The 22,957-nt window shown below is 47.5% G+C and overlaps 1 protein-coding gene across 1 annotated transcript in view; it reads right to left on the bottom strand.

The window, feature by feature from the left end:
• Positions 1-22,957, bottom strand: part of LOC310769870 (uncharacterized protein) — a 177,017-nt gene that overhangs the window by 78,514 nt on the left and 75,546 nt on the right. The gene's annotated exons all lie outside the window — the stretch shown is intronic.

Here is a 22,957-nt window from a genome sequence, read left to right as displayed (position 1 = left end):
GATATGTGAAATGGAACCATGGAAGGAGAAGGGAAGTCACTGGATATTTTAAAGTTTGTAAAATGTTTATTTGAAACTGTAAAACAGAAAATTCGATGAAAACTATTACAAAAAAAATAAATAAAAAGCCCTTTCTGCAAGGCAGAAGTGCCAACTTGCTTAAAATTTGGGGGGGACCCAGGTAAGCCCTGCGGTCCCCCCAATTTAGGGGGGGGGCAAAGGGACCTTGGCCCCCAGGAGTTGGCTCCTATGGTGCAGTGAGAAAACCAGGCATGAAAAGAGCTTTCCAAGCTCTCCCCCCCCCTTGTCAGCCAACCTCCAGGCATAGGAGTCAACTCCTAGAGGCCCAGATCCCTTCAGCCCCCCCCAATAAAATATTTGAGAGGGGCACTCCCCCAATTTAATGGGCATTGCCATTCAAATGGTGTGTGTCTGCTGTGTCATGTGATTTCTTATGTGAGGTGGTGCTTACCTGCTCCCCCCCATATTTTATTCAAGTTGGCACCCATGCCCCCAGGAAAATCACGCTAGGGCTCTGGGAGGGCCCTGCGAGGCTCCCAAGATCTCCCAAAGGCCACCAAGTATGGCCCTCTCGGCACGCTGCCTTTGAACAGGTGGGGGCATTGGGGGGGGACATTTCCAGAGGTCCTTCTGACATGGCACAATTTTGCCTTTGCGCCCAGACCCCTGGAATGTAAACACACACATTCATGTAAGCTGCAGGCCTCCTGTTACCGCTGATATAGAAAAAGCCTGCTCCTTTTCCCCTATGGGGTATCCAAGAGCCCATATAGAGTCCTTACGTAGGTTCCCTGTTGGTAGGAGAAAATAACAGAGGCCAACCAGAGAATATTGAGAAGCAAAGCAGCTAATAAGCCTGATCTTTATTCAACTGTTGCAACAGGGTCCCCACTCACCACATGCAGGAGGGAGGAGGAACCCAGAACAATGGTGTGCAAACCCTTATATAGACTTTTGAAACTGCCCACCCTATAGCTCAAGACCACCCCCCAAAAACATCATACATACATCACAGAAGGAGGCGGTCTACAGCAGAAATACATCACAAGAGGTGGTCTCCAGCAGAAATCCTGTTGGCCAGGATATCTGTTAATGGTCACTGATTGCCTGGCCATTCTTTTGTGATGGTAAATGGTAAAGGTAAAGGGACCCCAGATGTGGCTGACTCTGGGGTTGCGGCGCTCATCTTGCTTTATTGGCCGAGGGAGCCAGCGTACAGCTTCCGGGTCATGTGGCCAGCATGACTAAGCCGCTTCTGGCGAACCAGAGCAGCGCACGGAAACGCCGTTTATGTTCCTGCCGGAGCGGTACCTATTTATCTACTTGCACTTTGACGTGCTTTTGAACTGCTAGGTTGGCAGGAGCAGGCACCGAGCAACGGGAGCTCACCCCGTCGCGGGGATTCAAACCGCCGACCTTCTGATCGGCAAGACCTAGGCTCTGTGGTTTAACCCACAGCACTACCTGCGTCCCTTTTGTGATGGTAAATACTTTAAATTCCTGAAACCAGGTCACAGGCTCACCCTCTTCATACACAAATACGCCCTTAAGACAGGTAAGCAAAAGACAGTGGAGAGGCTTTCGCATCTCCTTCCTCCTTGCAGAGAAATTCTGAGGTCAGTTTGGGAGAGTCAAAATGACTTCAGGACTGCTCTCCTGTACTATTTCAGACACGTGGTTTATATATTTATGTATGTGTTTGCCTTGTACATTTATGAATGTTTCTTTTACAGTGGTACCTCTGGATATGAACGGGATCCGTTCCGGAGCCCCGTTCGCATCCTGAAGTAAACGTACGACGTGACTGTGCGTCTGCGCGTGTCGCGTCTTGCCGCTTCTGCGCATGCGTGCGACATCATTTTGAGCGTCTGCGCATGTGCAAGCGGCAAAACCCGGAAGTACTGCGATCCATTCCTACCGGGTCGCCGCAGAGCGCAACCCGAAAATATTCATCCCAAAGCTACTTCAACCCGACGTATGACTGTATATTTAGGACCTTAGAATTCTTATAACGTTGCAGATTTTGTTGACGCTCCTCCGGCTACTTCCCCCCTGCAAAGCATCCCTGCTGAACCCGCCAGCCCTCGGTGCCTGTTTCTGACAGAAGCTGACACGGAACCTTCCGGGTCTCCACGGGGCGCTGCCACCCGCTTCTCTGTTGCACAGCAGGCCTCGCTCAACAACAGGCAGTGCTTGGCGCCTCAGCTTTTAATATGCAGGGCGTTTAGCACGCTTTTTGCTAATTAATCAAAATGTGAGAGGAAGAGGGCAAACCTGGTTCCCTGGAGGAAGATGAGGAGGCAGCCAGCGCCATTACTTGCTGAATCAGCTGCCTTGCACTGCACTGTGGGGATGAGGGAGATACGAAGAACTGATTCCCTCCAGGAATGGTACATGAAACTTCACCTGAGGCGGCAATTCCACAGGTAGCTGTAGCTCTCTCAGTCTGTTTATTTGCTTCATTTACTGATCAGTCACTTTTTCAGGCTGTGCCCTCGCAAAGCAATGTGCAGCAGTGGGTGGGCAGAGAAAAATAGAATTGTAGAAGGGACACCAAGGGTCATCTAGTCCAACCCCCTGCTGCAATGCGGGATTCGTCCCTGACAGGCGGCTGTCCAACTTTTGTGGAAAGGCGTGGCATGCGCATGTATGGTGTAAACAAAATCTCTGCCCTTTTTCCCTTATGGGGTATCCAAGAGCCCATATAGAGTCCTTATGTAGGTTCCCTATTAGTAGGAGAAAATAACAGAGGCCAACCAGAGAATATTGAGAAGCAAAGCAGCTAGTAAGCTTGATCTTTATTGATCTGTGCAACAGGGTGCTCCCCTCACACGCAGGAAAGGAGAAAGAACCCAGAACAATGGCGTGCAAGGCCTTATATAGACATTTTGAAATTGCCACCCTGTAGATCAAGACCAGCCCAGAAACATCATACATACATCACAGAAGGGGTGTAGCTTAAGACCACCACCCCAGATACATCATACCTATATCACAGAAAAGGCGGTCTAAAACAGAAATTTGAATGTTGTTTTTCTCCTGTCTGGCAGGTTACTTGATTGGATACCCTGGGGAGCCTGGCCAGTCTTTTGTAATTATAAATTCTTAGTAATGATAAACACTTAGTTCCTGAGTCAGGTCAAAGGCTCACCCTATTCAAACACAGACATACCCTTAAGACAGGATTTGTGAAGGAGAAGACAATGGGGAGGCTTTGCCATTTTCATTTGACCTTGCAGAGAAAACATTTGGTCAGTTTGGGAATAAAAAATGGTTCCAGGTCTTCCTGTGGGAGTCCAGCTAAATATCAGGAAGAACTCTTTGACGGTGAGAGCTGTTCGACCATGGAATGGAATCCCTTGGAAGGTGGTGGACTCTCTTTCATTGAATATTTTTAAGCAGAGGTTGGATGGCTATTTGTCATGGATGCTGTAGCTGAGATTCCTGCATTTCAGGGGGTTGGACTAGATGACCCCTGCGGGTCCCTTCTGTAATAAACAAAAATCTGCCCTTATTCCCTTATGGGAGTCACAAGAGCCCTTACAGAGTCCTTTGTAGGTTCTCCATCGGTAGGAGAAAATAACAGAAGCCAACCAGAGACTATTGAGAAGCAAACAGCTCGTAAGCCTGATCTTTATTGAACTGTTGCAACAGGGTGCTCCCCTCACACGCAGGAAAGGAGGAGGAACCCAGAACAAAGGTGTGCCCGCCCTTATATAGACATTTTAAATTGCCCTCCCTGGAGTCCAAGACCACCCCCAGAAACATTATACATATATCACAGAAGAGGAGGTCTACAACAGAAATCTGAGTGCGTTGTTTATCTCCTGTCTGGCAAGTTATGTGTTAATGCTTACTTGATTGGATACCCTGGGGAGCCTGGCCAGTCTTTTGTAATGGCAAATACTTAGTTCCTGAGCCAAGTCACAGGCTCACCCTATTCATACACAGACATACCCTTAAGACAGGATTTGTGAACAAAAAGACAATGGGGACAATGTGAACAAAAAGACCCACCTCCTTTCTTTGCAGAGAAAACATTTGGTCAGTTTGGGAGTCAAAATGGTTCCAGGGCGGTCCTCCTGTGCTGCTCCAGACATGTGTTCCACACATCTATGTATGCGCTTGGTTGGTACATTTATAAACATTATATATATATATATATATATATATATATATATATATATATACACACAGACCTTACATTTTTTATTTCACTACCAACTCTCCCGCTCTATGATTCTCCGATTCTATGCTGTTATGAAATTGTTTCAGCACTCTTTGATTTTTGAAATGTTTTCTTGGTAGTGTTGTAAACAAAAATTGCCTTTTTCCCTTATGGGGTATCCAAGAGCCCATATAGAGTCCTTAAGTGGGTTCCCTATTGGTAGGAGAGAATAACAGAGGCCAACCAGAGAATATTGAGAAGCAAAGCAGCTAGTAAGCTTGATCTTTATTGAACTGTTGCAACAGGGTCCTCACTCACCACACACAGGAGGGAGGAGGAACCCAGAACAATGGCAGGAAAGGCCTTATAAAGACTTTTGAAATTCCACCCTGTAGATCAAGACCACCCCCAGATACATCATACCTACATCACAGAAAAGGCAGTCTAAAACAGAAATTTGAATGTTGTTTTTCTCCCCGTCGTTGTTTATCTCCTGTCTGGCCGGTTACTTGATTGGATTGCCTGGGGAGCCTGGCCAGTCTTTTGTAATGATAAATACTTAGTTCCTGGGTCCATGTCACAGGCCCACACTCTATTCAAACACAGACATACCCTTAAGACAGGATTTGTGAAGGAAAAAACAATGGGGAGGCTTTTCCATTTTCCTTTGACCTTGCAGAGAAAACATTTGGTCAGTTTGGGACAGTTTGGGGATAAAAAATGGTTCCAGGTCAGTCCCCCTGTGCTGATCTATGTATGTGCTTGGTTGGTACACTTATGAACATTTAACACATAACTAAGACCTCAAAGGGACGCGGATGGCGCTGTGGGTTAAACCACAGAGCCTAGGACTTGCCGATCAGAAGGTCGAAAGTTCGAATCCCCATGACGGGGTGAGCTCCCGTTGCTCGGTCCCAGCTCCTGCCAACCTAGCAGTTCGAAAGCACGTCAAAGTGCAAGTAGATAAATAGGTACCACTCCTGTGGAAAGCTAAACGGCATTTCCGTGAGCTGCTCTGGTTCGCCAGAAGCAGCTTAGTCATGCTGGCCACATGACCCGGAAGCTGTACGCCGGCTCCCTCGGCCAATAAAGCGAGATGAGCGCTGCAACCCCAGAGTCAGTCACGACTGGACCTAATGGTCAGGGGTCCCTTTACCTAAAACCTCAAAATTCCTATCACAGTAGTATGCCTCTTTGAGCACAGAAAAGCAGCAAACAAAATTACGAAGGAAGGAATGACACAAACAGGCACTGAGAATTCTCTTTAGAGACCATTTGTCTTTTCTTACGGGATTGCAGCGGTGTTCCCTGGGTTCTGCTTGGGAGCCTCCCAGAGAAAGAACCGCAGCAAAGCTCCATTTCACAATATAAATAGAGAACTTGGCACAGGTTCTTTTAGCAGGAGATCTTATTTTCCTGGGGCATATTGATGTCTAACACCCCACCCACCAAGCAGACATAACTAGCATTCTCTCATGCTCCAGGAGACCACTCCAAAATAAGCTCTTGGTGACAAGCAGGACTCAAAGGTGCCACTTATCCCCCCAGAGAGTTGAAGCATAAGGTTTCTGACTAATGGGAAACCTGCAGCTGGAGATAAAGGAGCTTATCTGATTGTTCCACCTTGTATTGATGCTTGACGGCACAACAGTGCGCTAGGAGCAGTGTCAACAACAGGGAGTGTTTTCCTTTGTAAGGAAAAGAAGGAAGGAGACGCTATGGACCATGCCAGAATTGCCTCTTGAAGTGATTGCTCAAGAAGCACAACCATTTCTCAACGCCAGTCTCAAGCGTTACACTCTGGAACTACCTGCCTCTTGACACCAGGCAAAACATTTTCTTTCTTTCTTTCTTTCTTTCTTTCTTTCTTTCTTTCTTTCTTTCTTTCTTTTATGTACTGAGTTGAATAGGATCCAAAAGGCAGCAGTCTGATTGGTCCTAGAACAATAGGATTCAGAATGCAGCAGTCTGATTGGTCCTAGAACAATGCAGCAGTATGATTGGTCTGCAGGAGCCACCCAATCCGGCTCCAGATGGAAGTGAATCCGCAACCTGATTGGCCTACAGGAGAATTCCGGAATTAGCCAATCACATGCAGCCCATTGTGTAAATAATGTATATAAAGCAGATACTTTGAGGGGACTTTCATTCCTCCTCACCACAATGAGCTGAATAAAGAGCATGAAATCCACTCTCGACTGTGAGTATATTTCACCGGCAGGGACTTTCAGGAGCTTTAGATGCTCAGGACTTCACCCCTGGAAAGATCTGCCTGGCAGATTGCACCATCAGGGCAGGAAAGACGACACACTGTTTATTCGGCTACCTTGGGCTTGAAAATCAAACTGGTTCCACTATAACCCAAGCGGTTCATGACTGTAGCAGGGAATGTGTCACCAAGTGAATAGGAGAGAGATTGCTGCCACCTGTTGGACATTTTGCCCAATGACTGTTGCATTGCAGAGAGAGTGGAAGCATGTTTATTTTGGGAAAAGAGAGAGGAAAAAGGTACACAGGTTATCTAACAACCCTGGAATCTACTTTGACTTCAGAGTTGCAAATAGGGGTCTTTCTCATTCTGTCCCGGGGATGCTGAGGACTGAACCAGTGTGCTGGTTAACCGTGAGGCAGAGTCCAAGTCCAGTCCGAGGTCGAGAGTGCAGTAGGGAGGCAGTCCGTCAAAACTGAAGCTGGGTCCAAGGCAGGGAGTCGGGTGAGGTCAGGAGCTCCGGCAGAAGAGCAGGACAGGGTGCAGGTGGGAACAGGCTACCAACAACGTTGCTCCCACAACTTGGGACTGGGGCTGGCCCGAGGCATAGGGCGGCCCCGGTCCACAGGTGACTCGCCTCTCCTGGCCTGGAGGCGAGCACTCCTCCTGCGGGAACTTAGTTCCCTCCGCCTCTCTGCCCTGAGCCTCTGCAGCTGGTAACACCAGTTACCTTCCCGCTGGAGCGGTACCTATTTATCTACTTGCACTTTGATGTGCTTTCGAACTGCTAGGTTGGCAGGAGCAGGGACCGAGCAACGGGAGCTCACCCCGTCACGGGGATTTGAACCGCTGACCTTCAGTTCGGCAAGTCCTAGGCTCTGTGGTTTAACCCACAGCGCCACCTGCATTGTAGGAATTGTAGGTACTGTTATTCCAAAAGAACAGAAAAGACTTTTTATGTATGTGACGACAGCTGCACAGATGTTATTAGCCCGGGGGGGGGGGAGAAGGGTCCCGAAGAGAGAGGAATGGCAAATCAAGCTTTTGGACTATGCCGAAATGACAAAAACTGACTGGAAACCAAGAAAACCAAAACTTTAATAAAGACTGGCAACATTTTATAAATTATCTGGGAGACCAATGTAAGCAAATGAAAACATTAGAAGGATTGCAGTAACGCTTTTAATGTAGCAGATACTATGGACAAAACGGAGTGACATAAAATATGGATTGTGGAATAACATGCAGTTGAAATTTGCGGTGAATTCTTTCATAGGGGAACAGTTATGGCAAGAGGCTCTAGCTTGTGAGGGGTGTGGTCGAGGTCATGTGTGTGATGTTGTGACATCCTGATGCTGCACACGTGAGCCTCGTGACTCCCTCCCTCAGCGGGGCAGAAGCTTCCCGGGCTTTGGGAAGGAGGCACCAAGGGAACATTTAGGGGGCTGGCCTAGTCCCCTTAGTTCAATGGCTGCACACCAGTGAATATAAATTGGGTGGAACAACAACTGCTAGGGTGGGGTGGGGGGGTGATACAAAAGAAGAAAAATTACCCTGACCTTCCAAACTTTTAGTGCAGAGTACATGCACCCCCTGTTACAGGTCTCCAGCTGACAATGGATGCCAAAGGTCTAATCATTAGCCTTGCCAATAGATCAAAAAAGGCAGCCTAGGCTGCTCCTGTGCATTTAACAACTGCTTAATTTGAGCTACAGCTTGTGGTGCTTGTTCGCAGCTTAGAACAGGGGTCAGCAATCTTTTCCAGCCATGGGCCGGTCCACCGTCCCTCAGACCATGTGGTGGGCCGAACTATATATATATTTTTTTGGGGGGGATGAATGAATTCCTATGCCCCACAAATAACCCAGAGATGCATTTTAAATAAAAGCACACATTCTACTCAAGTAAAAACACCAGGCAGGCCCCACAAATAACCCAGAGATGCGTTTTAAATAAAAGGACACATTCTACTCATGTAAAAACACGCTGATTCCTGGACTGTCCACTGGCTGGATTGAGAAGGCAGTTGGGCCACATCTGGCACCAGGGCCTTAGGTTGCCTACCCCTGGCTTAGAAGTACTGTCACTCACTTCAGTCTTCAGCTCAAGCTGCTGTAAAATGGCACAGGAGCAGTGGCCAGGATGAAAAGTTGGCAACCTTTCTGTTATTAGACCATATATCCTTCTCATGCCTTCGTCAGTTGGGAATAAAGGTATAAATTGGTGTAGGACTCTGGGAGGATGTGCTGGATTCTCTCTCTCTCTCTCTCTCCCCCCCCTCCCCCCTTCCTGTCTTATTCTTTGAAATTCGGTCCACCTGTTTCTAAACAGCAGGGGGCTGAGTGAGAGGGATTTTGCTTATTCTGTGTTTGGCAGCAATAGGGAGTCTTTGTTTGCTGTCCTCAATGGAAGATAATATTTAATTAAGTGCTAAAAGGTACGTTTCCAGAATCCTATTAACTCAACATGCGTAGAGGTCGAATGCTTGTCTAAATCACGCTGAAAGCACAGGCAGTTTTATAGCTGGCAGAAGGTGGAGATGTCCTCTATTCAGGGCTGAAAAGTCTGGGGCGTATCCTTCTCTCCCAGAACCACCAGCCACCATGGAAAGCACCAGCGAGAGCCATGGCTGCAATCTGTGCTGGAGAACATCATTCACAATTCACCCAATGGAGCCCCAAATCTAGGTAAGGTAAAGATAAAGGACCCCTGGACAGTTAAGTCCAGTCAAAGGTGACTATGGGGTAGCGGCGCTCATCTCGCTTTCAAGCCGAGGGAGCCAGCGTTTGTCCACAGGCAGCTTTCCGGGTCATGTGGCCAGCAAGACTAAACCACTTCTGGTGCAACGGGACACCGTAACGGAAACCAGAGTGCACGGAAACGCTGTTTACCTTCGTGCCCCAGCAGTACCTAGTTATCTACTTGCACTGGTGTGCTTTCAAACTGCTAGGTTGGCAGGAGCTGGGACAGAGCAATGGGAGCTCACCCTGTTGTGGGGATTCGAATCGCTGTCCTTCCAACTGGCAAGCCCAAGAGGCTCAGTGGTTTAGACCCGCGCCCCTGCCCCAAATCTAAACATACTGAAGTCCCATTGGTAAAGCAAAGAGAGAAAAGGTTCTTTACCTTCAGTTTCTTCCTACTTGCAAGGAAGGCTTTGTGGGAAAATAATGCCCCAGTCAAAATACATACCATATTTTTTGCTCTATAAGACACACTAGACCATAAGACGCACCCAGTTTTTGGAAGAGGAAAACAAGAAAAAAAATATTCTGAATCAGCCAGCCTAAGCCAGCTCTAGGAGTCCTGGATGTGGTGCAGAGCTTTTCCTCTCACCGCTAAACTAGCCTCTGCTCTCCCACTGTCCTGCTGTTCCATCATCTATCATCCCTGTGAAATACTTTCCAAAACGGATGAGTAGTACATGAAACCCTTAGGTTAAACCACCAGCCTAAAGACTGCTTTGGAAAGCTAATATTTGATTTCTGTCTTTCCAGCTTGTTTGCCTATTTAATATAACAAACCCCTTTCACATATAAATACAGCCGCCTCTTTCTGCACGGAGCTGTTGCTGCTCACGTACAGGAGATGGGAGCTCAGAGCGCCACTCCCGCTGCCTGGGTTTTTTCAGCTGGCAGAAGCATTCAGCTGGCAGAAGCATTCAGCTGGCAGAAGCATCAACCCTCTTTCCACAACCAGCCAGCAGGCAAGGGCTGGGTGAGAATCCTGCTCCTTGTCCATTGCCAGTTGATTGGGTGCGCCCATTGGTCGTGATTCCCCAAGCTGACAAAGGCTCATTTGACAGCAACAGTGTTATTGGCCCAGTTCTGTGGAACAGTCTGCCACTAGAGCTTTAGCAGACGCCTTATGTTTTAACGCCTCCTGAAAACATTTTATTCCTTCGGGTGATCTTAACACTTTTATATTTTTTGAAATTATATGGTGTTGTGTACAGTCGTTGCAAACTGCTCTGACTTTTTAAAAGTGAACGCCAGCATATAAATAAATATCAACAAAATGTCAGAAATTCCTTCATATCACCCATACAGCACTGAAGTCTTGATGTGTAGCAAGTTTGGACAACTTATTGGAGCAGCGATTTGGTCCAAGAAGATGTTGTAAAACGGATGTTTAGAAAGGACACAGTTGACTGTTCCTGCCGGAGGATTAAAGAGAAACCGCAAATAGTACTGCACTGTGTTTCAAACACATAACACAAAAACAAAAAACCCACATTTGCTGATGTGCCTGGATCAGGGAGGAAATGGTCTTGGGTTGACCTCATGAATAACACTGGGGGAGAACTGTTTGCATTTGAAGCAAAGTCTATCAAATCCACACTCTCCAAAACAATATAAGAAATGAAACACAGAAACAACCTTCAAAATCTGCATGTATCCAAATTTTACAATGCATTTCTCCTGCCAAATAGTATTTACAAAACTGCATATACAGTGGTACCTCGGGTTACATACGCTTCAGGTTACATACGCTTCAGGTTACAGACTCCACTAACCCAGAAATAGTACCTCGGGTTAAGAACTTTGCTTCAGGATGAGAACAGATATTGTGCTCCAGCGGCGCGGCAGCAGAAGGAGGTGCTTTAGCTAAAGTGGTGCTTCAGGTTAAGAACAGTTTCAGGTTAAGAACAGACCTCCGGAATGAATTAAGTACTTAATCCGAGGTACCACTGTATTAGGTAAAAGTGTGCCTGAAAAGAAATGTATCAGTGATAGGAGAAATTGCTCGCAAAACTGTGTACAGTGGTACCTCGCGGCTTCTGATTGGCTGCGGGAGGTTCCTGCACCCAAGTGGAAGCTGCGTCAGATGTTTGGCTTCCAAAAAAAGTTTGCAAACCAGAACTAAGCCATTTGAGAACCAAGGTACCACTGTAACCTTTTCTTGGTGCCCTGTGCAGCGAAGTTGTGTGAGACCCAGCTCAATACGCCAGCGTCTGCTCTCTCCCTCATGCCAGCTCTTCTCTCTGGCCAGTCCGTTTATGCCCTCAACAAGTGGCCTATGATATCTCACACCATATTTGTGTCAGTGCGACGTTTTCGTCCTCAGATAAGATCTAGCAAATATTCTGTTACGCTCATTTGAGAGAGAATTATTAGCGACAGCTTACAAATTGCTATCTGCTTTGCAGCAAATTTATATATTGCACAGCAGGGGGGTGGCATCCCCATCTCTGCTCTGTGGCATTTTCAAGCCTGTCTTTTATTAGAATTATAAAAACATAGAATTGTAGACTTGGAAGGGACCCCAAGGGACATCTAGTCCAACCCCCTGTAATGCAGGAATCCCAGCAGAAGCATCCATGATAGATGGCCATCCAGCCTCTGCTTAGAAACCTTCAAGGAAGGAGAGAGTCCATAATGTCAGCATCGCCCTTGAGCCAGTGCCACAAACTGGACTCATCCACTTCAGCCCCGACTGGGCCAGGCGAGCTGGGTAGCACTTCCAGAGACCACCTTCTGCACAGGAACAGGTCAAAGTGCTGTGGACTCACAGCTTAGAGCTGTGAGCACCGGATTCACTCCAACAAGAAGACAGTCATCACACAGCAGAGTATAGCTGAGCATAAACGACTCGGAGAGCAGCTCTGTAGAATATCTTCTTTATTCTATCTACAACTATAATACACAACTATATACAGAGCTAAATGAGGTCTGAACGAAAAATGCTGAACTGCACTGAGTGTCTGCAGCTGCTCTTAGCAGCAACCTTATCTATACACATGATCTCTCTCTAACACTCAGTCTCTCTCTCTCTTTCTCTCTGATGTGAGGCTGGAGCGGAATAAGTAGAGAGCAGAAACCGCCCCCTCCTCTCTGGAGAATCAGCAGAGAACATCAGCAGATTCTTGGATATGGGAGGGGTGAAATCTCCTCACATAATGCACTGGGGTAACAAGGTACAGAATAATATAAACCCATCTACTATTTTACGATTCAGGACCCTCACCAGCCCATGAGTGTGGGTTTGTGAGCCTTGCTTTAAAATATCATTACCTGTACATGTCTTTTTTTGCTTTCTTCCTTTTCGTGGACTCATCGGTCAGTTTGATCAAGTTTCGGAAGTCTGCCACTGAGGTTTAGGAACTGACCCAAGTGACGAAGCAGGACTTAAATGATTTGCCACAGAGCAGAAGGTCTCGTGCAACCAAAGAATTAATCTTGCAACCACCCGGCTGACCTTGAATCCGGCCATCCCATTTATCTCATAATCACACCGAGTCTCCAGATTTAAGTTCCAAGGTGGCCGTTTCCGGAAATTAAATCATGTCCTTCAAGTTGAAACCGGAGCAAAAACCTGAAGCATGAATTGTAATCAATACTTGGAGTTGGCACTTCTCTTGCAGCCATAATGGGACATGATAAAGAGATTTAGCACCTGTGGAGGCCAAACCAGCCCGGGGTTAGCTCATCTCTATTGGAAATAAGCTGCTTCCGGGCTCGCCCGAGGGGCACCTTCACAAAAGATGCCAGCCTCATTGCCTGACCGGGGGACCATCTGGTATCAGCTTTTGCGGCCACGATTGTTCCAGCAAACAAGAGAGGCAATGTGGTGAAGGGAATGTGTTGAATCAACATCTGTGCCACAAGCTTTTCATCCAAATACAGCAGGGTGACATCCAGGGGTTTAGGAATCAGCCAGCTGCCAGGCATCTTCAGACAATTCTCTTTGAAATGTTGGTCTGGAACTAGCTTTGAACAAGGGCTGTGTGTGTGTGTGTGTGTGTGTGTGTGTGTGTGTGTGTGTTAAGAAGACTGCGCATGCAGCTTGCAAGGTTCAGCCCAGCATAAGACAGATGCAAATTGCTAAATTGGTGGCTGTCTGCCTTCCTCTGCTCCTTCCTTCCCTCTCCCAATTAACCTCCATCTCCAGGGGTTAGCGATGGGAGCTCAGAGGAAGAAAACAAACTGGGCGGGGTTCAAGAGGAGAGGTTTGTGAGTTGGCATGAGCTCCTGATGTGGGACCTGTCCCATGTGACATCACCCTGAAATCTTAGGGGCTGGAATTTTCCTGACCTGGCAACCCTAAAAGAAAAGGAAACCTCCCTAACCGTTTTCTTCACATAATGTGTGATTTTTATAAGCCTCTATTATGTCATTAGGGACGCAGGTGGTGCTGTGGGTTAAACCACAGAGCCTAGGATTTGTGGATCAGAAGGTCGGCGGTTCGAATCCCCGCGACAGGGTGAGCTCCCGTTGCTCGGTCCCTGCTCCTGCCAACCTAGCAGTTCCAAAGCACGTCAAAGTGAAAGTAGATAAATAGGTACAGCTCCGGCGGGAAGGTAAATGGCATTTCTGTGCGCTGCTCTGGTTCGCCAGAAGCGGCTTAGTCATGCTGGCCACATGACCCAGAAGCTGTACGCCGGCTCCCTCGGCCAATAAAGCGAGATGAGCGCCACAACCCCAGAGTCGGTCACAACTGGACCTAATGGTCAGGGGTCCCTTTACCTTTTTATTATGTCATTCTTTCGTCCTTTGATAAACCAAACAACCCCAAACATTTCCACCTTTCCTCTGAGGCAGTGTTTTCTTACTGACCTAAGAACTGAAGGACATTTGTAGCCGAATGAGAGCCCATGTCATGTAGTGGTTAGAGTGCTGGGAGAGACCAGGGTTCGAATCCTCATTCACCCATGATGCTCACTGGGTGACCTTGGGCCAGTCTCATCTACCTCACAGGGTTGTTGTGTGGATAAAACAGAGGAGGATAAGTACCTGAGTCACCTTGAGCTCCCTGGAAGAAAGGAGGGTGTAAATGTGATAAGTCAATAAAATAAAATTTTGTTTTCCAGCACTAGGGATCTGTTTTCAGGGTCCTGCGTGTACTGGGGAGGAAAGGAAAACCCTTCCAGCAATAAAGAAGGGAAATCCTTTCAGCAACAAATAGGTCAGTTGCCCCTCCTGCCTCTCTCCCCATCACATCTACCGTATTTACTCGAGTCTAATGCACCATCAAATCTAATGTGCACCTCAATTTTCAGAACCTTGAAACCCAAAAAAGGTATTAGCTGGTGAATGTAAATGTGCCATTGAATCTAATGTGCACCTTAATTTTTGCAGTGTAATTTGGCCCAAAAAAGGTAAGCGTTAGATTTGAGTAAATACGGTATCTTCCTCTCTTCCTGCTGCTGCTACTCCCTTTCCTCTGGTGCTGGCCGTGGTGCTGAATACCAAACAAGGCAGCTCCCAGCCTGGTTTCTCCCTAGACACTCCCCTTCTTGGACTGTTTGACTCAAGCACTGCATATGTGACCAGCATATTTCCCGGATATATTTTAGTGGATGACAGGAGGTGTCACGGTGGTGCTGGGTCTCCCCGACTGAAGCTTTGAGACTCTCCTCCAGTGTCCTGTGATATGGGTGCCCCACTGTTGACCTCTCCTTGCTTGATTCAGTATTTATGGAGAAAAGGGAGTTCATAATAGAAAAGCCTCATGAAATTTTAGCGACCTGGCAGAATGCAATTCCCAGGGCTATTAAGGAAGACATATATTAAGAAATGGAACTTTGACGTCTGCGTTAGACACAAAAATAGGAAAATGATTTATCCAAGGTGCTGTTTTCAGCTAGGTGTTGAGGCAAGCACTGGTGGGAGAGGAGGAATAATATTTTTATCCACTACCACACAGTCAAAGGTCTCTAGGAAGGATAGGGGAGGGGTTTAATTTAGTCTGCTTTCCACAGAAGGCCAACCCAATCTGATTCTCCCGAGTTTGGATTGGGATGCAACACCCAGATAGATTACATGCTTCTCAAATTTTCAATTTTCAAAGGTGTTTTCAAAGATAGGCAAGCCAAGTTCACATTTTACTAGTGAAGGCATTGAAAAAGCACTGAAAAATGTGTATTTCAAATGGAAACTGTGTGTTTTAGATAAAGCACGCACACAGAATGTGTACCTACGGGACTGCCTCTCCTGGTATGCCCCACAGAGGAACTTACGGTCTTCAAACAAAAACATCTTGGAGGTCCCAGGCCACAGAGAGGTTAGGCTGGCCTCAAACAGAGCCAGGGCTTTTTCGGCTGTGGCTCCGATCTGGTGGAACGCTCTGTCACAAGAGACTAGGGCCCTGCGGGACTTGACATCTTTCCGCAGGGCCTGCAAGACAGAACTGTTCCACAGCCTGACCCCCTCCTTTGGCAATCCTCACAGAACTCTAGCCCAATGGTTGCCATTAATTTGACTTGAATTAATTTTATAATGAAATCATTTTGAATGTTGTATTATTTTATTGTTGTTAGACGCCCTGAGCCTGGCTTCGGCTGGGGAGGGTGGGATATAAATAAAAATTTATTATTATTATTATTATTATTATTATTATTATTATGGACCTACGATTGTCAGTGAGACTGAGGTGGGATGAAATCAGCCGCTCAGCCCGTCTCTAGGCTTCAGGATGTGTACAGGGCAATGGTAGCATTCAGTGTTCATTCTCAAAACAAAAATTTTTTTTTCTGCCAGTAGCACCTTAAAGACCAACTAAGTTAGTTCTTGGTATGAGCTTTCATGTGCATGCACACTTCTTCAGATACGAAGTGTTCATTCTGTTACCTTCTCTGGGATTTTGGGTGGTCTATTCTCCCTCTCCAGCTCTAGTACCTACCCAGCTGCACACAATCTCACCTGCTGAGAGTACTTTAAAAAAAATTGGCCTCACCTTGGCTTCCAATCTATCTTGCCCCTCCATGCGATGACCTGGCTGTCTAAAGTAGCCAAGATTCCCTCACCGTCCTGCATCCTGGTTTACTGCTTAACCACAAAGGGTCCTGCAGGGAAGAGATTCTGCAAGGAAGCACACAGCCCTTCTAAGATGGGAAACGTTAAGAATGTCAAAGATATATTGTTGGAGCAGAGCAACAAAGGCTGATCTGGTCCAGCATCTTATTCTCACTTGATGTACGTCAAGAAACCCACAAACAAGGCATGTGTGATGGCCTGGGATTCGGACACGGAGTCTGAACCTGAGGGATCCCAGCCTGCACAGGATTCCCTGCCTCCAGAACCAGCTGAGCCAGGGCTGGGGCCTGAGCCTGAAGGGTCCTCACCTGTGCTGGGTCCTCAGGTGCAGGCATCAGCTGAGTCTGCTCTGGCTCCTGAGGGGATGGAGGACCCATTGCCTGCAGGTGCTCCACTCTCAGCCCCATCTGAGGTTGCCTCTGGGTCCGGTAACCCTCCAGCCTCTCCTGAGCTGCAGAGGCTCAGGGCAGAGAGGCGGAGGGAACTAAGTTCCCGCAGGAGGAGTGCTCGCCTCCAGGACAGGAGAGGCGAGTCACCTGTGGACCGGGGCCGCCCTATGCCTCGGGGCAGATAAAAGCCAGCCCGCCCCAGTCCCAGGTTGCGGGAGCAACATTGTTGGTAGCCTGTTCCTACCTGCACCCTGTCCTGCTCTTCTGTCCTGACCTCACCCGATTCCCTGCCTTGGACCCAACTTCAGCTTTGATGGACAGCCTCCACACCGCACCCTCGACCTCGGACTGGACTCGGACCTCGCCGCATGGTTAACCCTCGGGACCAGCACAGCATGAAGGTGAATCTCCCCAATGACTTGTCCTAAATGCCTAGCTTAAAAGGATCACAGGATCATAGAGAATTGGATAAGACCTTAAAGGCAGCGGTGGAGAATGCCTCTCGGGCACCTGGGGCGGTGTGCCAGGGGTGGGGCAAACTGCCCATAGGGCCGGGGCAGGGTGTGCAGCACCCATAGGGACAGGACGGGGCATGCGGTGCCCATAGGAGCGGGATGGTGCGCCACGGGGCCTCAGCTGCCCTACAGCTTGGGAGTAGGCAGCGGGTGGACACCGTGGAGCCTGTGTGCGCAGGAGAGGCGTGGCTCCGGTGCACTGCAAGCCCCGCGGTGAGTGCTGCCTGCCATTTTGTCAACCCCTCAGTGGGGGCACCCGGTAGGACCGCATCTACCGCACCCCCCTGCTTAAAGTGTTGGAAGAAGAAGAAGAAGAAGAGGAGGAGGAGGAGGAGTTTGGATTTGATATCCTGCTTTATCACTACCCTAAGGAGTCTCAAAGTGGCTAACATTCTCCTTTCCCTTCCTCCCCCACAACAAACACTCTGTGAGGTGAGTGGGGCTGAGAGACTTCAGAGAAGTGTGACTAGCCCAAGGTCACCCAGCAGCTGCATGTGGAGGAGCGTAGACATGAACCCGGTTCCCCAGATTATGAGACTACTGCTCTTGACCACTACACCACACTGGAAACACGCCCGGGAAGGCCCCCAACTTCCCAAGTCATTGGGGCATCTCTCCAGTGGTCCTCCCTGGCTGTAAATCTCCCCCAGTCCAGAGAGACCAGTGATAAGTGACCCCTTTCTCCTGAGAAGAGCACACTCGTCTTCTGGCATATCATTGCAGAAGAAAGACTCAGTCCGTAACTCTAAAACTACTTTATTTACAGTCTATAATACAAAGACTCCATCAGTACGTCTGTGCTCTTTGAGCACCAGTACAGAACAGCAACACTTCCAGAAGTGAAACTAACTTCCAACAGTACTCAGACTTCCTGTCCCACGCTCACATGATGTATACAAAAACATAGTGCAACAGTACCACTCGCTGGAGCAGCTCGGATAGATAAAAATCCTAACATAAAGGTCATGTAGCCCAACACCTGCTGATGCAGGAGATCTGTTGCTACAGCAGCCTGAATAAAAGGTGGTCATTCTGTCCTGCTTAAAAATATCTACCAAAGGGGTCTGTTGTTGTTGTTTAGTTGTTTAGTCGTGTCCGACTCTTCGTGACCCCATGGATCAGAGCGCGCCAGGCACTCCTGTCTTCCACTGCCTCCCGCAGCTTGGTCAAACTCATGCTGGTAGCTTTGAGAACACTGTCCAACCATCTCGTCCTCTGTCATTCCTTTCTTCTTGTGCCCTCCATCTCTCCCAACATCAGGGTCTTTTCCAGGGAGTCTTCTCTTCTCATGAGGTGGCCAAAGTATTGGAGCCTTAGCTTCAGGATCTGTTGTTCCAGTGAGCGCTCAGGGCTGATTTCCTTAAGAATGGAGAAGTTTGATCTTCTTGCAGTCCACGGGACTCTCAAGAGTCTCCTCCAGCATCAGTTCTTCGGCGATCTGCCTTCTTTATGGTCCAGCTCTCACTTCCATACATCACTACTGGGAAAACCATAGCTTTAACTATACAGGCCTTTGTTGGCAAGGTGATGTCTCAGCTTTTTAAGATGCTGTCTAGGTTTGTCATTGCTTTTCTCCCAAGAAGCAGGCGTCTTTTAATTTTGTGACTGCTGTCACCATCTGAAAAAGCTTGCTCTACTGTTGGACAGCTTGCACTGTCAGGAAGTTCTTAGACCCTTATGATTGTAGAGCTGGACCCTGAGGTCCTCTAGTCCAATTCCCTTCAATGCAGGAATCTCAGCTAAAGAATCCATAACAGATGGCCATGCAACTTCTGCTTAAACCCCCCCCCCCAACGAAGGAGAGTTCACCACCTCCCGTGGGAGTCCGTTCCCCTGTCAAACAGCTCTTACTGACAGAAGGTTCTTCCTACTGTTTAGTCTAGATCCCTCTTCTTGCAATTTGCCCAAGCCTTTTCTTAAAGTCAACTAGGTGGGTAGCCATTGCATAGTCTTGTGGGCGGTAAATTCCATGCATTATTTTTTTTTTGCAAGGCATCTGAAAACGGTTGAGCCACCCACAGCTGTGTGATATGCAGACTTGCTGCAGGCTGGATTCCAACCAAGCTGGCTGTTTTGACAATCCCCGGGGGCAGAAGGAGCCCTCAGAAAAAACTGCTGGTGGGAATAAGGAGGTGCCAGGGTCAGAGTCGCAATCAGTCTGCTCTTGGCAAGAGCGGCTGTCAAATTATCTGCTTGCTTCCCATATGTTATTCGGCGCTGCTTTCCAAAAACCACATTGGAAGCATATTTAGCCTGTCTTTGATTTGAAGTAATTTCATTAAGATTGTGAAATGTATATCCAGTAGATTTATAGGACCGCATTATCCAACGCTGTCATTAAGTTAGTGAAACTAAACATTCTCAGTGACAGAAGGGGGGGGGGGAGAGAAGCAACAGGGAGGGAAGGCAAGCGAATTGGAGGTCGCCAAAAGGCTATGATGCCCACTGCCAAGAAGAAATAGGGTCCCCCCTGAAAGAGGTATAAAAGGTGCAAGGAGAGAGGATAATATTGTATTAAGGATGGAATAACAAATAGAGGGAGTAACGCAACAATAATAAAAATAATACTAGGCAAAGAAGATTGCACACGGGTGGAGGGAAGTACTGGGTTGTGGGGGAGGGAGGTGAAGGGATTAATTGAAATTGTTAAAGATTGGTATAGGATTTAAGAGATTTAAATTTCCATAAAGATTCTATAAGGAAAGCAGAAAGCAGCAAGAAATATCAAGTAAAAGTATTGGAAAGGAGATCAGTGTAAATGAAAACATGAGACTTACGGTTTTGCTATGTATGGTTTTATTTTGGAGTTGTAAAGAATGTATATTATGTGAATAAAATAATAAAAAATAATAAAAATAAAAGAAGAAAGAAAGAAAGAAAGAAAGAAAGAAAGAAAGAGGAGGTCAGTAATGCGCAAGGCAAGACAAAAGTCAGCACCTTAGAAAGAGATTCAGGTGGAAGTTTAGGGCCATGGACAGTGCTTCTGCAGCCGAGACCAAACATCCAAGTTGCCTCAGCAGTGTCCTGGAGCGACCGGCCGAGTTCATAAAGCATGGCTAGGTAGACATTGACTGAGTGCTGCCCCCTGAGTTCTGCCTCCAGTTAAAAGGCTGCCATTTTCTTTTGCAGCCATTCCTTCTTTGAGGTAGAACCCAACCCAACTGGTATTCAAAACTCCCCTATGAAGAAAGGTTGCAATGTTCGGGACTTTTTACTGAAGATAGAAAGCGAGGAAGAGTTGACATGATAGAAGTTTATAAAAGTTTTTGTGGCATGGAGAAAGTGGAGAGATATTTGTTTCTCTCTCTTTCTCATAACATCAAAACTTGTGGATAACCAGTGAAATTGAATGTATGCCTGACTGGAAACGGTATTTATGATGTTACTGTACCTTGATTTTGCAAGATAAGCCAGAGCTGAACAGAACGCACTGCAAACACAATCACACACCCTGCTTTATGCAATAGTGTTTTTTGGAGTGGGGTGGGGTGCTGGCTGGCCTTTAACTTCCTCTTTTATCCTCGCTCCCTGTTTTCAAAATGTCTCCCCTCCACACACACTCTGCTAGAAGAAGCCACAAGCAGCCTCCAAGTGGTTGCTGTAGCAACGCTACCTCCAATTTATAAATCTTGCTTTATCACCCTGCAATTTTTTTAAAAAAACCTTTGGATGGGTGAATGTTTCTGAAGATGAAGGGAAATGACTCAGAACCCAAACAACGAAAGCTATGGACTTACCGGTTCCGAATTATATGACTTACGACATTTCACAGTTATGAAGAAGGATCTGCTGGATCAGGCCAATGGACCATTGAGTCCAGCATCCTGTTCTCATGGTGGCCAACTAGATAAAGGTAAATGGACCCCTGACCATTAGGTCCAGTCGTGACCGACTCTGGGGTTGTGATGCTCATCTCGCTTTACTGGCCGAGGGAGCCGGTGTACAGCTTCCGGGTCATGTGGCCAGCATGACTAAACCGTTTCTGGCAAACTAGAGCAGCGCACGGAAACGCCGTTTACCTTCCTGCTGGAGCGGTACCTATTTATCTACTTGCACTTTGACGTGTTTTCGAACTGCCAGGTTGGCAGGAGCTGGGACCAAGGAACGGGAGCTCACCCCGTTGCGGGGATTCGAACTGCCAGCCTTCTGATCGACAAGTTCTAGGCTCTGTGGTTTAACCCACAGCGCCACCCGCGTCCGATGGCCAACTAGATACCTCGACGCAAAACCCACAAGGATGGGAGTGGAACAGTAGTCTCCCCACTTGCGATTTTCAGCAACTGGTTTCCAGAGGGCTGCTGCTTTCATCTGTGGAGGAACATAGCCATTAAGGCTAGGACCCATTGATAGTCTTATCCTCCATTAATTTCTCCTGTCCTCTTAACCACTCAAGTTTAAAACCATCCCTGCCTCCTGTTTAACTAAGTGCAGCATGCAGAAGTCTCTTCTTTTATCTGTCCTGAATCTTCCAGGATTCAACTTCATTGGATGTCAACAAGTTCTGCTGTCAGGAGAGCAGGGGAGGGACTTCCCTGTCCCCTTTCTCTACGCCATGAATGTGGGATGTGATACATCAGTAGCAGTCAAGTACAACTTGAAAGACCTACATTGGCTCCCAGTACTTTTCCGAGCACAATTCAAAGTGTTGGTGTTGACCTTTAAAGCTCTAAATGGCCTCGGCCCAGTATACCTGAAGGAGCGTCTCCACCCCCATCGTTCTGCCCAAACACTGAGATCCAGCTCTGAGGGCCTTCTGGCAGTTCCCTCCCTGCGAGAAGCAAAGCTACAGTGAACCAGGCAGAGGGGCTTCTTGATAGTGGCGCCCGCCCTGTGGAACGCCCTCCCATCAGATGTCAAAGAGATAAACAACTACCTGACATTTAGAAAACATCTGAAGTTTTTAATGTGTGACATTTTGATGTATTTTTAATCCTTGTTGGAAGCTGCCCAGAGCGGCTTGGGAAACCCAGCCAGATGGGCAGGATACAAATAATAAATTATTATTATTATTATTATTATTATTATTATTCCGTGTTTTCCTAGAATGGACACGTGATGGAATGTATGGTCCAGCCAGTCGAAAACTTCCTGTTTCCTCCTGGCTGAGACATCCTTCCTTTGCATGTGACTAGAGGTGGGCATGACCTTACCTGTCAACAAAAGGGACAAGGCACGCAGCACTTTCCCCCTTTTCATTTCCTTCTTGGTTGGACAAGCTTCTAGCTAGGACTGCTCTGCTTCCAGCTAGCAGAAGCACTGGGATCATTCCTCCCTATGGGGTAGATCTACATGTACATATTTTAACTAAATCTGCCTTCAAGAATCCAACTGTGAACTGATGTGAGTAAACTTCTTTTATTGACTTTACACAAGATAAAAGGTAAAGGTAAAGGTACCCCTGCCCGTACAGGCCAGTCGTGACCGACTCTGGGGTTGCGTGCTCATCTCGCTTAAGAGGCCGGGAGCCAGCGCTGTCCGAAGACACTTCCGGGTCACGTGGCCAGCGTGACGAAGCTGCAGCTGGCGAGCCAGCACCAGCGCAGCACACGGAAACGCCGTTTACCTTCCCGCTATAAAGCAGTACCTATTTATCTACTTGCATTTAGGGGTGCTTTCGAACTGCTAGGTGGGCAGGAGCTGGGACCGAACTACGGGAGCTCACCCCGCTGCGGGGATTCGAACCGCTGACCATGCGATCAGCAAATCCTAGGCACTGAGGTTTTACCCATAGCGTCACCCGCGTTCCCTTTTACACAAGATGGTGGCATGTTTATTCTTTTAAGAGGGATTTAAGAAAACTTACCAGGAACCTGACAGTGAGAGGCTTACACAAGCCTGCAACAAGCTACCCGCTGTGTGTTTAAAAGGGGAATGTGAATCTCTGCTAAGTAAAGGAACTTGCT

Source organism: Podarcis filfolensis, assembly GCF_964270895.1.
Source record: "Podarcis filfolensis genome assembly, chromosome: 8".
In the NCBI taxonomy this organism is placed as follows: domain Eukaryota; kingdom Metazoa; phylum Chordata; class Lepidosauria; order Squamata; family Lacertidae; genus Podarcis; species Podarcis filfolensis.
The sequence above is the reverse complement of the archived record's forward strand: the minus strand, read 5'-3'. Positions and strand labels throughout refer to the sequence as shown.